General features: G+C 40.9%; 1 protein-coding gene across 2 annotated transcripts in view; it reads right to left on the reverse strand.

Moving 5' to 3' along the window:
- Positions 1–8,053, reverse strand: part of STAU2 (staufen double-stranded RNA binding protein 2) — a 170,606-nt gene extending 162,553 nt beyond the window's left edge. For both annotated transcript variants that reach the window (XM_030944056.1, XM_030944055.1), the window contains exon 1: positions 7,939–8,053. The gene's annotated coding sequence lies outside the window, so the exon portion shown is untranslated. The remainder of the gene's footprint in view (positions 1–7,938) is intronic.
- Positions 8,054–18,796: the final 10,743 nt, after the last annotated feature.

Below are 18,796 nucleotides of genomic sequence, written 5' to 3' on the forward strand. Positions count from 1 at the left end.
ATTCCTAAAATCTCCAGTAAACTTTGACTGATTTTAAATTACAACATATTCTTACTTTAAGTAAAACATCCCTCCAACTGTTACTTTGTTCCGAAGCAGGAAAAAATTACTTCTTGACTTCAATCCCTAAGTAGAAATTGCATTTTATTAATGGAATTCAGAAAAACATCTCAGTTTTCCTTCACTGCCTGTGACAAACTGCTTCTCATATAATTTGAAGTAGCAAATTTGGTGAAGTAGCAGAACCATGCCTTTTTCTTTGAAATGAAGTTACAGCTCCTGCCACCAGCCCCCCTCAGACTGTAGTCAGCTGGCTATAATTAACAGCTACAAGTTCCTCAGAGAAGGTGGTTTCAGTGGACTAAGCAACAGGTGTTGCACTCTATTGTTAGAAGCAGATAAAATTGTGCTTTGTGTGCCTTTTTTGTTGTCTATGAGTATATTTAAACAAAACCACTGTATTTGACAGCTAATGTGATGAATGCCCACACTGAAGTCTCATGCAGCTTCCAAGAAGTTGCAGCTCCCAGAAACAGCTGGGGTCAAATTGCCGCCTTCTGTTCCTGAAGCATTCCTGGAGTTCCTCCTTCTCTCAACTCTTCCACAGACAGCTTTTAATTGCTTGGCTATAAGATAATATGGACATATAGTTCATACAGAGACTGGCTCCCTGCTCACTGGGGACAGGACTGGGACACTGCTCCCAGGCACAGAGTACCTGTGAGATCAGGAGTCCTGCATGGATTTGACAGAGCTTCCTTCCTATTTCAAGTGCAGCTCTCCTCAGTCAATGAATTAAGGTAAAATAATTCCTGAGTATTGTATTGGGCCTACCAAGTCTCTGACTGAAGATAAGCACAAAATCTAAGTTTTCTACTGGAGAAAATTAAGTTTATGGATGCTGTGTTTGGGGCAAGGTCACAATCAATGCTAAACATTAGCTGAACACAAAAAACCTGCCACAAATTCAGCTGCAGCACAGAGGCTATACACAACTGGCAGGATAGCAAAATATTATTTCTGGAGTTGAATCAGCAAGGATGATACTAAAGTAACAACAAACAACAGAAAGGAAGAATGCTGGTAAAAAGATATTTTTTCAAATTGAGCACACTATGAGGGCACAGAACCAGCACAACAAAACCAGGCTTTTTCCTCCAGCTTATGTACTAGTGTTTAGGAACACTAAGTAGGATATACCATAAAACAGCAAATAAGAGACCTTCATCTATAGAGCTGATGATTCAGAGTAACTCGTTTCCCCAGACCAAAGGAAGTTATAAACGTAACTGCTACAGGGAAAAATGTAAACAAACTGAATTAAAATTTGGAATTGTCTCAAGTATTTTTACCCAGATAAAGTCAGAAATAAAACAAAGGATAATGCTGGCTTAAAGTGCAAGCTGATGCACTGGTATAATGAAATGATTCAAAATACTAGGAAAGAGTACCTGGAATTGAACGAAAGCAAAAAAAGAAGATTGCATTTATTAGGAATGGGAATGCTGTAACATCATACACTCACAACCACCTAGAGGATGGATGGGTGGATCATGCTCTGAGCTGCCCTTCAAAGGAATGTCTTTCTTACCACTTACTGTACTTTCAGGACTCCATTGCCATTAGACTCAGCAGGGTAAAGTTAGCTTTTGTGACTCTGGAACCACCCTAAACTAGCTTGAACAGACTTGAAAAGAACAAACTTGCTTTTGAACTTGCAGTGAGCTAACACTTCTGTTCACTGCAAAGACTCCTACTCTTTCCCCTCCAAATCAAAATCAAATTTAAAAAGAGTACTTCAAAAGGGAAACAGGACCTCATTTTCTAGGATGTCCAAAAGAACATGTGCTATTAGGCTACAAATATACGCCTAATGCAGCCTAAGCCCCTGCAAAAATGGATGTTCCTAGTTAAGGAAGGGTTGTGCTCCTAGCACAAGGGTCAACCAAAGTCTGTCTAGGTTGCAATGACACACAGCAGAAGCACAGGTAAAGGTGCTGACCCAGAGGTGAGGAGCAGATCTGCAGTCCAGCACAACAGCAAAGGCATCACATTCAAAAAGCAGAGCAGACCCTGGAAATAGAACTGCCTCAGCTAACCCTGCTCACCTGCAGCGCTCTGTCTGTCCTATCCTGGGGGTATATCAGGTATATTTGTCTGACAGTACCTATGTCTCCCATGCTCCTGTCAGCTATGAGATACCTGAGCAGAGGTAAACAGTGCCAGTATTTGCAATGACAGCAAATAAAACCACTTCTTTTTGGTGCTAATGTCAAAATTCCTAGCGAGCACAGAGTTGGCTTAAAAACCTTGAAAATATTCCAGTTACTACTGTGTCCAAGAAAAGAAACAATTTCAAATCCAGGATGGCAAAGTTGATGTTTACATTTCTTTTAAAATACTTTAAATACGTATAATAACTCAGGTTTCATCAGCTACAGTAGCTGTTTGCTCTCATGTCTACTGTAACCAGTGAATATTACAAAGTATTGAGAGGCTCCAACTGCTGTGAGATCTGAGGAGAACCAGAGAAGGAGATAAAAGTTTTCCAGGTAACTTAATGGTACCCTGGGAAGAGAAAAGGCCTCCAAAGCCACCTCCTCTGGTGAACTGCCACTGACAGTAATTTGTGGAATGGCCAGTTTCAGAAGAACCTTGTAATGTAACAGCTGAAGAATTTAATTAAATATTAATTAATTTAATTTAATTTAATATTAAATTCTTCTCATGGGACATGGCAAATACTTAGGGTTGCCTGGAAGTCCAGATCCAGAACATCCTCATGAATGGCAACTCCACCAAGTCCGTGGAAAATTGATCCAGTCCTGGCATCTTCAGCCAGTTTTCACTTGCTGAAGGCTCTAAGTAATAAAAACTGGCCAGTTGAAAAGGGGTAAAGAAAAGAGGATGTGGGCCACTCTTCCTTCTGAAGAGGTCAAACCCCATACCTAACCCAGTGGATTCAGCTAAGAGAGAATATTGAGATGCCTCTGAGAAAACAGGGAGCATTAACTCCTAATTCAGGACAAGCTTCTCATTCCTTTTCACAAAGATGAGACAGCTCTAGCTGCCATGCACAAGCTGGACACACATTTAATACAAGACTAGTAAGTGTCTTGCACTGAATTCTCAGAGGGTCAGAAGGGTTTTTAAGAAAATCCCTCTAGAGTAATTCATTACAATTCCCAGGCCCTAAACAGGTACAAAAGGAATGTCTCTTGGGTATATACTCTTGAGCAAAATGCCCTCTTGAATGGACATTGCCTTCACAGATGAAACACTACTCAAAGCAGGCAGGTTTAAACACTATTATACACAAGCCTGAAACAAAAAGCAGAGAAAATATTTTCCACAGTCTGGAAAGAAAAAAGCAACATCACATCCAGGACTGAAGAAGGACCAGCAGAAGGGGAAAAAAGTAAAACAAACATACGAACTAAGAGTTAATATGAAGTTTTAGATTGCTTCTTGTCTAACAAAGCCAAAGCTACTACAGAGTGTTAATTCATTATTATTTTGTTTGTATCAGAACAACTGGGTATGGTTCTAAGTGACCAAACGTTGCCCCTCTACCAGGCCTACATTTCCACCTTGGGAACAACATTATCTTGATTTCATCCTTCAAAATGTATCCGTTTCATGGATGTGTTGTCTGGGTGACATGGAAGAAGTTCTCTACCACTTGCAGACAGTTACTTATCCAGACAATTCCAGTTCCTGATATCAACATGCACATTTAGTATATTGATATTTCCTTATATTCGTTTAACACTGCTTTTTTAAACTGGGGTCATTGTAGGACAAATTGGGAACCACAAATACCTAACAGGTGCAAAAAATAAGCAGTAGCAATAAAAAGTAGCTTACTCCTGTCTTTTCTTCATCCAACAGGTGACTATTTTCATTGCAAGAAACTTTTCAAGAAAATCTGGTCTCCTGCACTCAAAAACATTTCCTTTAGCCTGGAGGCAAAACAGCCTCCTCAAAGCTGGCAAGCAGTGAAACTGGAAGTGGAACCTTTGTGATCCTTTGGAAGTTTTCAGAAGATGAGACTGTAAACATACCCTTCATGTGAGTATGTGCTACTATGGTAAAAATCTTAGTAAGCTAACTTCTCCCAGAATCTAAGGATAGGAGGTTAACCCACACTTGATATAATAACTGGCTGCTGGTTATAACCAGGTTTGGGACACCAACAGAGATCTGAGCTCAAAGCTTGTGTTCTAACCAGTCTAAAAAGTGTCCCCTCCCATCATTTTAAAGGTGACTAAAGATTATGGGGATACAGAAGCATAGTGGAGTGACAATATTAGTAATTAAAATGAAAAAAGTGCTATTTACTAGGAAAAATTTAAATGTCATAATTTGATTTTATTTGGTTAAATAGAAATAAATTTGTAACATTCTAGTGATGTACTGTATAAACGTATAGTTGACAAAAGTAAATGCAAAGATGGAGTATGCACAGTATGACATATTTCATTAATGGAAAACACTCCAAAAACTACCAGTTTAACAAAAAAGACCCACAAAACAAAACCAAAACCACAAAACACTTGCTCTTGAGATGAAGTATGAACAATCTTTAGCAGTTACAGACATAGATGTGACTTTAGTGTTACACTACCACAAATGGCTTTTCAAAATTCACTTTTACATTAGGAGTTGTGACAAGCAATTTTTTTTATTCTAAATATTTTTCCAGAACAATGCCTGAGTAGACATCTCTCAAATTCTTGCTGAACTCTTGATCCTTTAATGCAAACATACTTTGGATAATGGCAATTGTGACTCAGTGCTGACAATGAGCAGACCCCTTAAATGCAGAGCCCTTGACTTTATATATGTATATATATTAATTATATATGTGTGTTAACTACACTACACACAGATTCCATTTCCTCTCTTCACAGAGTTTGTCATGCACTCCCACCAATTCCATTTTCCCTCATTTACTATCCTTTCCCTCCTGAGCAAAACTGCCAGCCCAGTTCCCTGATCTGCCTCCACAGGACCCCTGCCTTGTGCTCTTTATGCCCCTCAACCAAATGGAACCTCCTGTCTTTCTTTCTCTTCTTCTTTTCAGAGGAGAGAGAATTCAAGAACTATTGTGAAAAATACAGGCTATTTGTGATCCAAAGATTAGAAATACAAAACAATAAGTTCTGGCAAAAGACAGGCCTCTTTTCCTATAGATTTTGTTGCTGATGATAGGAAATAAATGTAAGCAGTGGAAAGAAAAGCGAACTTCTGTTAATGAGCCACCAGAGCTTATGTTGTTTCAGTTATCCTGAAAAATGCAGTGTTAGGTCCTTCCCCAGCACATTAGTGATACATGCATGAGGAAATAGATAGTTTGCACCCTATCAGAAAAAATCTGTGCCCATATCTATCAAATATATGCCAAAAAAAGGCACTTAAACCCACACACTTCTTTTATAAGACCAGCTCTCCAATGGAATAATACCATCAGAAGACATATTTTGGGGTAAAGGACTGGACATAACTGATGGGAGTTTTTCAGTGTTTTCAAAGACTAACAAATCAATAGCCACGTATTTTGGGCAGGTCAAAACAAACTGTCTAGATAGAGCATGACAGGTGCACCTTTCCTAATGGCTAGAGACCCAGTCTTGGAATAGGAGGATCTGCTTCACTATGGCTTGTTGCCTAACCTTCCCAAGGTCATTTGTCATGACACTTTACAAATAAAATACATAGTATTCGATTCACTTCCCACATTCACACCAGTGTAAACCAGAGTTGGAGTGACATTTACAAAGCTGTGGAGGAAATTCAAGCCTTTGCCCCCAAAGAAGAGGCTGATGGTGTTAAATGTTTATTTAAACTTGGTCCAGGCATTAAAACACCTCTGATCAGGTTTTTCTGCAAGTAAAATTGGAAAGTTTCTTTACAATCTATTTTCTTAAATCAGAATTTAAGATTAGTCAAATTTATTATTATTTTGATGTAATTCTTGGGGAACAAGGTAGGTTGAGCTGGCAAAAAGATACATAAAGACTTTGGCCTCCAAGCTGAGCAGCCTGAGCAGAACCCAAGCTGAGTAACATGGCTGAAAAGTTGTCTGCAAAGAAAAGGAAAGTTGTCCTTTCCCCTCAAAAACTACAAACAAGCAGGCAGCCTCAATCCTGTTCCTAGCTGGCAGCAATAGGAATCTTCGCAAAGACTGGCAGGAGCAGAAATCTCTCTCTCTGAGTTTTTTTAGGTCAAAGCTAAGGCTCAGCAGCTGGAAATCAGTACTGGAAATCTTACACTGCTGCTGACTTTCTAGAAAAAAAAGAGATTTCATTCAGAAATCTGACAGTCGGGCACTGTTTATATAAGCAGCAATGTCACAACAAAGCCCATATAGAACCTCCTTGTAGTTAGCAAATGGCTTAAATGCATTCGTATTAATTCACTGGTGTAGACTGCAAACCTGGAATTACCACACAACCCAGGAAGACCTTACTCCTGAGCAGCTCAATGCCGCTGGCAAGCACAAGTGAGACACACCAATGTACGCTCCCTGACAGAAGCACAGCTCAACCACCCTGAGCTATGGCAGAGCAAACAGCCTTCCTTGTGCCTTGCTACACTGCAGTTACTCATACACATCCCTCAGTACTGTCCAAGCCAGTACTGAATGCAAGGAGAGGGGCTACAACAGCACCACTTTATCTACTCTTTTGTACAGCATAAACTTTTTTTTAGTACCATGGTAGTTGCACATGGAGCATTCCAAACATGGCTTGAGAAGCTTACGTCTTGGTATTCACAGAAACAGCTTGCTGGCCGTAAGGCAACACCAGCCAGATACACTGCAGGGAGATTTTTTGCTTGGGTATCACTGACTTGTCAGGTGGGACCCTGAGCACTACAAGGCAAACAGCTTTGCTGCAGGATTCACCCTCACAGATAAGCCCAAGCAGCCCACACTTCTCCAGGAGGGCATGGCTGTGACTTCCAGGCCTGGCTGTAATCAAGATGAACTTTTTTCCCACCAGACACCTGAACACTGGGCACATTCCACCCAGCCCATGAGAAGCCTGGATTAGGCAACTTCACAGCAGTGTGTCTCTGGGTCCCACCTCAACGACGGCCCCCAAACCCTCGTGCTGGGCGAGGGCCGGTAAACGGCTGTGCCCATCGCTGGAAGAGATGCCGACATCCATTTTGGGAGTGGGAGAGCCCAGCACCGATGGCAAAGTTTGGGGCCCTGTCCGAAGTTTGGGGGCAGCGCAGGACGTGCACAGAGAGGGCTGACTGACACACACGTACAAACACACGGCGGCTGAGCTGCGAGGTCCGCGCCGCTGACCGGCCGAGCAGCGCCGGGCGCCCCTCGCCCCGCCGGCGGCGGAGCGGCCACCGTGCGCCCCCGAGGCCGCGCACTGCGACAGGCCCGGGCGGGACACAGGACGAGGAGCAAGTTCGGTCGCACAGAACTCCTTCCCGGGGACTGGGGCAGGGCAGGCCCGGCGTGGTCCCCGCCGAGCTCGGCCCCGCCGCACGGCCCGGCCGCGGCCCGGCCTTGGCGCAGAGAACGCCGCCGGCAGCCGGATCCGTGTGTGGGGAGCTGCGGGGAGCTGCGGGGGGATCCAGAGGGGGCTTCCCCGGCTCCCGGGGGGTGGCAGCGCTGCCCACCTGTGCCCCCTCCCGCCTCCTGCGCCCCTCGTCGGGCGGGCGGCTGGCGGCGGACGGGGGCCCCGGGGCGGATGGCGGGGTCGGCGCCGCCGCCCCCGCCGGAGCGGAGCGGAGCGGGCCGGCGGCGCCGTGGCGCAGGAGCGCCCGCACGGCCCCGGGGAGGCGGGGGGGCGCCGGGGGGCCGGCGGGCCCTCGCCCGGGAGCCGCCGCGGCGGCGGGAGGAGCGGAAAGCCACGACGGAGACTAGGACATCGCGGCTGAAGCCGCCCCCTTCCCCTCCCTCCCGGTTACCTGCTTCCCGGGGACACTTTGGAGACGCCTCCAACATCGGCAAACACTAAAGAGAACTGACCCCGCCGCCGCGGCCGCCGCCGGCCCCAACCACTGCGCCCCCCTCCCTCCCGCCGGCGCCGCCGCCCCGCCCCGCCGCCCCCGCGCCGGGCGTCGCCCCCGCAGCTCCCCTCGGCCCCCTCGCCGCAGCCCCCGCCGCGCCCGCCGCCCCCGGGGCGCTCCCCGAGCGCTCCCGGCGCCGCGCTCCCCCGCGCCCGCCGCGCGAATGGCCCCGTCCGCGGCCCGGCCCCGGCCCCGGCCTGGCGGGCGCGCAGCCCCCAGCGGCGGCGCGAGGCCCTGCGCCCTCCGCCCGCCCCCAGCCCCGGCGGGCCCGGCGGGCCCCGGTACCCCGCGCTCACCTGCCCGTGCCGGGCCGGGACCGGGGCTGGGGCCGGGGCCAGGGCCAGGGCCGGGCTTCCATACGGCGAGGCCGCGGCACCGCAGAGGAGGAAGCCCCAAGCCGGGGAGCGCGGAGAGCAGCGGCGCGGGAGATGCGCCGGTCCGTGAGTGGGGTTGAGATCGGCCTGGCGAGTGTACTCTGCCCACTCTCAGCTGCTCCCGAGAGCCGCGGTCTGCACCGCTCCTTGCGCGCCTGGAGAGAGAGGGCTGCGGACTGCGAGACTTCAGGCAAGGAAAAAGGCCGGCAGAAATACGGGGAGAAGGGGGCAGCCACCGCAGCACACCAGAGAAGAGCCTTGATTTTAATTTCCCCATCTGCTGTTACTCATCTCACTCTAGCTTGGACCACTAACTCTCCAACGTCTCCTCTCACCTCTCCCCTCCGAGAGAGCTCTTTTCAGAAAAAGGTAAAAACTCATGAAGATTTCTGTTAATATTTTCTTCTGTCTAGAATTAGAGCAGATCACTGATGCAGTTGCTGGGAGCTGCCTGGAGGGAGACGAGGGCCAGGGAGCGCAGCTGTGGAGGTTCAGCCATGGAGGTTCCACGGTGCCTCACTGAAACCTCCTCCTTCCCCAGGTGGGCACAAACCCTCCTTTCCTTTACACAGTGCCAGGGCTCAGCCACATAAAACCCTGGGATAAATTGCTGTTTCAGTGCCTTTCCAACCAAAACCACCTGTCTTTGGTTTTGCCACCATAAAAGTATTTATCTTGTTGCCATGTTTCAGGTTCGCACATCCCTTACAGAAGGCAGAACTAGACAGAAAAATGTAAAAAAAAAAAGAGGCAAAAAAAAAAAAGCTTATGCAAATTGAGATTAAAGTCTAAAGTATTTCTTCCTCTAAATTAGAAATTAATAGACGAAGAGAAGGGGAGAAATCAAAGAAATCAATTTCTGACCATCTATGGCATTAAAAAGATAACATTCAAATCTTTATCACAAAGTAATCAGAAGTTTATTGTTCATTAGTAAAAGATTTCTGAGTTTAATCCACAATCTCACTTACTTTGTAAAAATCTGTTTTCCTGATTGGCTCAAGTAAAATAAACCACAAATTTTTAAATCTATGCAAAAGCATCAGAACTTGAAGCAATCATGTTCCTACCTGATTTGCAAGAGTGCATTAAAAAAGTTCATCAGGCTCAGAAACAAAACTAGATTTTTGAGAGGGCAAAGATCTATACCTTTTTGCTACACAACTAATTTTTTATTAATCTTTTCATATGAGAGTTATAACATTAGTCATAGCAAATGTAATTTTAAAAAACAACAGATAAGTCAGGATTAGAATGAGTCTAGAGTTCATATTGCCTGCAGTATCTGCTATTATATGATAATTATTTTTTAAAATTATCACTTGATACCAAGAGATGGATCTGTTCTGAGAAAAAAAAAAAAAAATGTAGCCTGACACAATTCTCAAGCATAGTGGAGGAACACTCTAAAAGCACACAGCCCAGGTGAATTTTGGTAGTAAGCTTGCATACTGTAGATAATTTACACACCAAATACACAGCATGACACCTAGTGGCAGAGCTGCATTGTGAGTATCTAAGTGATAGCAAGATTTTATTCATACTAACAGAACACCAATATGACATTTACAACTTGTTGAAACTCCTGTTGGGAACTCAGCATTTGCTATGATGTTTTATACATACCCTGTATTCAGCAGTGGTAGCTCGTTAATCCTCCCCTTCTCATTCCTTCATTGTTTTGTTTTCTGATTCCTTACCCCTTAATTTCAGAACTGAGGACAGAAATACACTGTATAATTCTATTTCTTTTGTAGTCCTCTGATTTAATGTAGCAATGGATAATAATGCAAGTACTTTTCATTAGGCTACTACGAATATTTGCATGAGTAAAGTTCATCTAGATGCTGAATTTTGATGGTGCAATCTATAGAAGTTTGTGGGGTTTTTTTCATTTGCTTGTTGCTTCTTCTTGGTTTTTTCCTTCATAATTTTATGTCATGTCATTTTTAGTTTACTTACTATAAGTAGTTTGAAGAACAACCCTACAGTATAGCACATATGTAGCATTGGTGCACACAGAGAAAAACGCATTTAGTGAATGCCAGCATCAAATTATGAGGGGGCTTTTGTGAACTTCCTGCAGTAGACAGGTGTAATTCCAGCAAGCCTCTAAAATCTCCAATCTCTGCTATTATTTCAATAGCTAACATTTTTATAGAATTGCTATTACTAAACACTAAAACTTTAGAGATATCTTGAGATACATGTATCAACTCAGAAGTATCTTGGTATACATCTTGTGGTGCAAACCGAATGTAGCTGGAAGAAAACTGAATACAGAAGAGCAGATTTTATCCCAAAACTTACCATGTATATATACATATTTTACAAAACAAAGATTAATATCTTTTATAATAATTTTAAGCCCATGGGTGTATTTTGCTTTTTTGATGTTTCCTATATGATTGGAGCTTTACTTATATGAACAACTAAAGTGCATTACTAGTCACTTTAACATTTACTGCACCCTTACGTTTGAGGGTCTTTTTTCTGCTACTGCTGAGGTACAGGATAAAGACTAGTCAGTATCTCCAGTAAAAGCAGCTTAATACAACCTAAAAACTTCTCAGGTTTTGAAAACAAGATGCATATTTTGTATGTACTCTTTCACACTGCTCCATTAGTAAATAAGAAGAGTGTCGTAACTTGCACAACAATCTAGTTTCAGTATGCAAGTTGTTAATAGAAGTAATTAATTCAGTATGCAGTTTGAAAATAACAAAAAGCCACATTAATACCTAAATGCCTGCATAAACACCTAAGTGGAGGAAAGGATAGAGTCATTCTATTTGGTCTGTATACATGAGTGCAGGACACTTGAAGATATTTGGCCTTGTCATTGTGAACCTCAGATTCAGAAAAAATAAATCAGCACTTTCACACTAACTTGCAAAAAATCATAGTATTCTCATTTTTACTAATATATTTTATTATTAGAATTGTAGTTTCAACAGAAACCATCAAGAAATTAGTTTCCACCCCTCAATACACTTTGGTGTAACAAACCAAAAATAAATCCCCAAAGAAAATACCCAACTGTGTTTTTAAGAAGTAGGAGATTTGCAGAACTGTTCGGAAAGGAGTTCTGAAGGTCTGCTCCACTACCATCCCTGCCTCCTCGTAGCAGGACCAACTTTAAAGCTGGATCTGACCTTCGAGTTAGCAGGTTGCTTAGTTTCCTTTAGAAAACTTCCAAGACTGGATATTTTACAGCCTCTTCCAGAATTTTGTTTCAGAGTATTAGAAAGTTTCTTTGTAGCTGTACTATTTATTTATTTAAGAACTTGGATGATATTTGATACTAATGTTAAAACCATAATGAAGCTAATAGCTAATAATGAAGCTAATATTTTATGAAGAGTGCTCACAAAATACCAGTAAGAAGTGAATAATGCATTATTTACATTAGTCAGTCATTCAACTGAATAAAAGCCTCTAATAGCTTAGTACCAGAAGAATGAGTCACTTAATTTTTTAGTAATATTTTTTCAATCATTAAAAGCAAAATGCAGGACTTTGGGATTACATTTGATTAAACCCCAATATTATTAATGAAACTACATCTAGTCAGACCACTGCTCTCCCCAGTTACAGGTGCAGAACTGTGACTATAAAAGTAGATCTTTAACTACAATGCATGACAAATTACTAAACCAATTTATCACTAGGTAGTACACGGAATGAGAGGCATGAACAAACCAAGACAAAACAAACTACAAGTAAATACTGTGAAGAGTTTTCTTGGGTAATGGAAACCATTTACTCTTCATGCTCCAATGAGGACTCATAAGCAATGAATTTTAACAACTCACATCACCACACTGTCTTTGATGATTCGTGTCTAAAATGTGAGTTCCCTAAAACAGATGAATCACACAATCACTTCAAGAATCTAAATTAAGCGAACTAGAACTTGCACGTATCAGCATATATTGAATTCCATCACTGTTGGTATAAGGACATTGAGAAATGTCTAGCTCCTCATCCCTTTAATAAGTATCATTTTTTTAGAACACAAAGTGAATCCAACCAAAAAGATGTGCTGATTTTGCAATTACCAGCCTTCATCTAGGTATCCTATCATTAAGGTGTCAATGCTATTTCATTATTAGTTGACCCACTGCCCCGAATTTAGATTGCTTTGCAGGTAGCATTGTATTTCCCAGCAATCACTTGCTGCCATTGCTTTCATATGTCCATGCTGGGAATAGTAAAGCCATGTGTAAATAAATGCTTTACCCTTCTAATAGTGCTAGTGAAACTTTAAAATTATACTGGTAAATTACTTTAAGTAAGTATTAGAAGTTTTACTGTACATTCAGAAAACTTCATTAAATATCATAGTTCCTGTATCCAAAACTGCATAAAAGCCCCAAGTCCCTAGTTTTAATTTGTACATTTAATTTGTGACAGATATTTCCACAACTTTCCATTTATTTTTGACACAAAGTACTGTAAAAGCTCTCTTTTGTAAGGTACAGACATCTCACCGTACAACTACAGAAAATATGATGTTGCATATTTATGCCTATTTAGTTAATATGTGTAGTTCTGCATAAACTTTATGTATATGCACAGATGCTTCATACAAGTTCATCACCCATTATAAACATTGGAAGCTTCTCAAATATCCTATGTGATTTCCAGACTTAAAAAACCCAAACAAACAAACAAACAAACAAACAAACAAACCAAACCAAAAAACCCGCAAACCAACAAGATTTGGATTACTTCTTTAAAGTACAGAGCATATAATAGTAGAAAAAAAACAGGAAAATTCAGGTCAGCCAGGAATTCACATCTCATGACTACAGCAATGAAGAAAAAGGTAACTACAATTTGCTAAATCAACAAGAATAATAACAGAACTAGCAACATGAAGATCAATTACAAAGCACACAGACATTTAGAAATGGCCCATTTCTGCATTAGTAGGCATTGCTACCTGATGAGACTACACTGGCTTTGCTCAGGAGAGAGGTATGGGAAAGCCAAAGTGTAATTACAGGTCAAGGAAGAAATAGATTCTATAAGATGAAATTCCTGTTTACAAGCCTGGGGTTTTCGGGCGTTTTGCTTTGCTGATAGCATTGTGACTACATAAAAGGCCTTCAGACACGTCAAAACACAATGCTATTTCCTGATAGTATTGTATGAGAGAATCACACACATCTTGAAATGCTTTGGATTTTCATTAGTGTCTCTCAGTGCAGGCAAAGATTACAGCAACACTTCAGACATAACCAAAGTGACACCAGTAATGTGACCAGTTTGTACATCCGTGTCCATACTAGCCACATTTATCTGTAGTCATGCTCATGAGAGAATGTACCTTATCATACCTATTGCCACCCTTACAAGCAGCAGATTAGATCCCAGAGAGAGTAGGGATTGGGCCTTTTACCTCTTGAAGCTAAGGCCAGTGTTGGATGTGAAAATTGAGTATTTTGTTTTTCTTTTATCAAATGTTTATATAAATCAGTAATACACTGGGTTCCATAGTGAACTTAAAGTGTAGCAAAGAATCAGATAAAACTGTTGTAAAATTTTCAGATCAGTCTGTAAAGATGCAGTGCCCTGTAATTTGTTCATGCTTTGTCTTAATATGGCTTTGAAGAATCCAAACACTGTCAGACATGGGGATGTTTCCCTAACTTCTATGAAGGCATGTGGGCAGTGTTGGTGTTTAAACTTTCAGAGAAATTCAGAGATTACAGATCGGCCACAGACCTTGCCTTTTTAAACATTTTCATTTATTGTTCCAGGTAATAGATTGGTCCTATTCTCTCATTAAATGAACACTGAACTTCTCAAATTATGTGGGGGTTTACTCTTGCTTAGACTGTCAAATCCAGCAACATTCAACTATCACAAAACTAGTGCTTTTGGTAAATTATTGAATGGCTGGGAAAGGTCTGGCTCAATGATGTTATACAGCAACACTTTAGCAAAAATATCCAGTTAGTGCATTTGTGTCAATTATCCAAATATCCTAGAGGTCCTATAACTCCCAAACCCCTGTTGTCCTGGCATAGTTAGGACATAATGGTAACTGACAAGTTGGTGACTGTGCAGGGTAAGGTGGGAGAGTTTTATTTTATCATAAATGGGAGAATGTTGCACTGACTGTTCATTAAAAAAAATTACAAAGTTAGAACTGCTGCAAATCTTACTGTCTACTGTGTTGCGCCTTCATATAGCAATTTATGTACAGTCAGTTTATGTACATGACAATATTTGTGCTTCATTACAGCCAGTAATGTATTATTGTCATCAGACTCAAAAAATTTCACTAAGAGGTGGGGTCCTAATTTTGGCAGGACTGTAAAGCAATGTGAAGCCAAACAACTTAAACCAACTTCATGTAATACTGATATGATTTGTCTCACTCAAAGACATTGTTTTACTATTTTTTCATTGCTCTCCTTTGAGAAAGTCAACAGTGATTGTTGCTATAACATGCATAACATACAGCAAAATTCTTGCACAGTAAACCTCTTGGAAATGGGTGAAACTGAGGACTTCAATTACATTTGATGTAGGTGTACATGCATCGATTCTGTATTTTCGGCTATTGTAATACCTGCTGCTTACTCAATCACACTCCACCTGTTTTGAGGCTGTCTTTTGTTATGGTCCCTAGAAGTAGCAGGAGTCTTGTTGTTCTAAGAGCTGTCACTTAAAAAATTAAGCAAACTGAGAATGAAGCTTGTGTGTGCTGGCAAGAGATAGTACTAACAGCGGATTGGAAGCATTGGTAATCCTCTAAAAATAAACATCATTTGAGTGACAATGCTGCCAGTTGCCCTTGCTTTTAGTGTTTCCATTCATGAGATTCTATACTTAGAAGCATATGTGGGCAATGCTTTATTACCATTCCTATTACCACAATAAGCCCTTTATGTCATGTACTGAGTCATGTTTGCAGTACTGGTAACTTCTGAACCTTTCTTTTTCTGGGGCTGGGAGATGGGGAACCCTCTTTTCTGTATGAATGCTGGCTACAGACAACTTCTCTTTTCTGCTCTTGCAGTTTGGCTTCATGTAAGTCTAAGGCAGTTCTTGTTCCAAGAGAATAATAATTTAAGATTACTGGTTTAATACAGGTTTAATTTACTGTATAAATCCTTAAGTAATTTTTTTACTTCTCCAAAATGGTAGAAATACAGGTCCTTTGCAACTTGTTGCAGAATTGTTCCACTGTCCTGCAATAAAGGGTTATTTTAGCAGTGTAACTTAATAGGCATGGATGGGAAGCAAACAAACTATGCAGAATGGGAAGCATCTTTCTATTGGTTGAATTCTTTGGACTAGTTGTGTCCTTTGATCTCTGTATCTGTATCAGGTAAATTTAATGTCAGCACAAGAATGTGTTTAGAAAAAAGAAAAAACAAAGTCAACAACAACAAAAAAATTTAGATTAAAAAATTGACATTTGAAAGGAACATTTTGTAAGAATTTTAAAGTTCTAGACAAAAACTGGCAAGTTCTCACTTCCTTTTATCCACATTATTTTTAATGCAGTATCTTTGCTTTTAAAAAGCCCATAAAGAATGAAAATGTAGATGTTGATGGAATCTTGCTCTCTTAAATGAAAAGCTGCAATTAATAAAGTGTTTGATACTATAAAAAGCAATGTAAAACATAAAAAGATTGATATACACTAAAATAAACTCAAATAAATGCAAGGCCTAAGCAAGATTAGTACCCACCTTCGTATGTACCTACACATAAAACTGCTGTTGAGACCAAACACAAGAAATAAACTCTATGACAGAGAGAAACAGTATTCTGGTGCAGACCATGCAGGAAGATTCCTTTCCAGAGGCCAAATTCTGCCATAATAGTTTGCAAATATAAGAAAGAAAGAATTAAGCAAATGCTTTACCATGTGACAAACTCTCAATAGTGACAGGATCCATTTCTCAAAATCAAGCACTGGTGCATTAATAGCTGCCTTGAAATACACAAAAAACCATCTCACCACAAAACAGTATGGAATCACCTTATGCAGAGATCACCACAAATTTTCCAATCAGATCTTTGGTTTACTACAAAGAAAATCCTGAGACATTAAACTTGGCGTGCAGGGATGCTCCAGACTGAGCTGGCTGGCACAAGACAATTCTTGTTATACTTACCCAGGTACATCCAATACTGAATAAAAAGTTCAGATGGATTTACATTTCAGAAATCATTCAAGAAGACCTAAGCCTTACTATATTGCATGCTACAGTACCAATGTAAAGAAACTTGCCTTCTGGATATTTATACCAATATCCAAATGGTAAGTCTTTATAATGCTGACTTCCAAAAAGTGTTGCACAGAAATGAGTTTAAAAACTCTTAACAAGGTAGCTGATGGGAAACGTAAAGAAGTAGATGATGTATTTAATTGAGTGTAACAACAACCCAGAGAAGCTTTCGGGGAAAAGAATTACAGGCTTTTCTGTACAGCATTCCCCAACAGTACCTAAGATACCAGGAAGACATGAGTAGTGCCTAGGTATTATTTAGTCTATTCTTATAGACTAACGAAACTAAGCTAACAGAAGAAATTTTCAGAATTACAAAATACATAACAAACTATTCAGTCTGTTTTCCACCTGCAAGACTTCAAAATCTCTTGTCAGGCACAGTAGGAAATCTACTTTGCTGTTTATTAAGGTTTCTGGTTCATAGAGAGAGCTACCCATCCTCTTTTCCTTAATATAGCACATCTCAACAAGCTGCTACTAATTGTCATACAGGACCTTGATCCTTCAGCTGCATCATGACCATAGTTGCATTGCATTTGCCCTTTTGCAGCTTTGGAGAACTTTGTAACATAAGAATTATAGATTGGTGCAATTACTGATGTCCTCTTAAAAGCAAGCGAACAAACAAAAAAACAACGACAAACAAAACAAAACACAAAAAATGCCACCAAAAAACAAACCCAAACCCAAAATCTCAAAAACACAGAAATCCAAAACACCATGCCACCAGCCACTGATTTTTAGAGAATCTTCAGGATGGTAACAAACTTGAAACTTCAAGGACTGATTTCTCTCCCTCCTGCCCTACTTAGTGAGCATAGCCTATCTCCATGTGGTATCCTCATTGTTGGTCAACACTTTGAAGGAGAATTTGAAAAATCATTCCCAATACAGGACTGTCTGGGTTATTATTATTTAAGGAACACAAAGTCACCTTTTACTCCAGCATAACACTTAAAATAGTAGCTACTACCTGGGGCAGATGACAACACACAGACACCTAAGAGATTAAAAGAGTTATAGTCCAAAGTGTGATACAGAAGATATCAGTGCAAGATGATGTCCCAAAATTCTCCCCTCACCTCAAGCCCAACAAATGTAAAACCTTATGCAAATCAAGACTTTAGGCTTGATATACTGTAAGTCATCTGGAGATTTGACGACTTATCTTTGTCACTTGTTTACTTAAGTTATATATATATTCTATGCTGCATCTTCCAAAGTTCTGATCTTCAATAAATTGTCTACACCACATAAGCAAAATGTACTTTATTCTGTGCATGTGAAACATAGCTCACAATGTTTTGTGCAGACATATGGACAGTTTAGAGAACAAGAGACTCAAGAACTATTCACACTTCATCACCAGAGTAGCAGCTGTCACACACTCTTCACTGACCCAGCACAAATAAGTACAGATAAAAACCACCAGGTTTCATCCATTCCTTGAACAAGACCTTCAGAGAAAGGGATGAAGTGGCAACCAGCGTGGTTTTGTCTTGAAAACCTCCTACCAGAGTGCAAGAGTCCCATTCTTGAAGTATACAATAGACAAATGAGACCTCTGAGACTTGGGACACAAGTGTTTTCTGTGTTACATGACTGTAAATGCACCTGGCTTTTTATCTAATCTCAAGAATATTCTGTAACATTATTGCCTTTTTTCTGGAAAATAACTGGCATTTTCTAAACAGTTTCACCACATCCATAACTATACTTGTTATGGATACAACTATATTTGATACTATATACAACTATATTTGATTAAGGTTTGACAACAGTGATCTGATAAAAAGTTAACTAAAAATATCCTCACAGAACAATAACTACAGCCTTGCCACATTTAAAAAAACCAAAACCAAACAAAACAAACAAACAAAACAACAACAAACCACCCACCAAAACAAAAAAAGCCACCCTGTTCCTGAGCACTAAAACTCAAGGCATCTACATGCAAAGGTAACAGATGGTTTGAATGTTTTGGAACAACTCCAGATTTTTTTACTGGAGAACAGAATTAAAAAATATAGGCGAGTCCTTTCCCTTAGACTGTTATAGGCAGTTCAGAGCTCCAGCTCTCAGGCTTCTCATACCACATTTCTCAGCTTCTGCATAACACAA

The sequence above is a fragment of the Camarhynchus parvulus genome, chromosome 2 (genome assembly GCF_901933205.1).
Source record: "Camarhynchus parvulus chromosome 2, STF_HiC, whole genome shotgun sequence".
Lineage (NCBI taxonomy): Eukaryota > Metazoa > Chordata > Aves > Passeriformes > Thraupidae > Camarhynchus > Camarhynchus parvulus.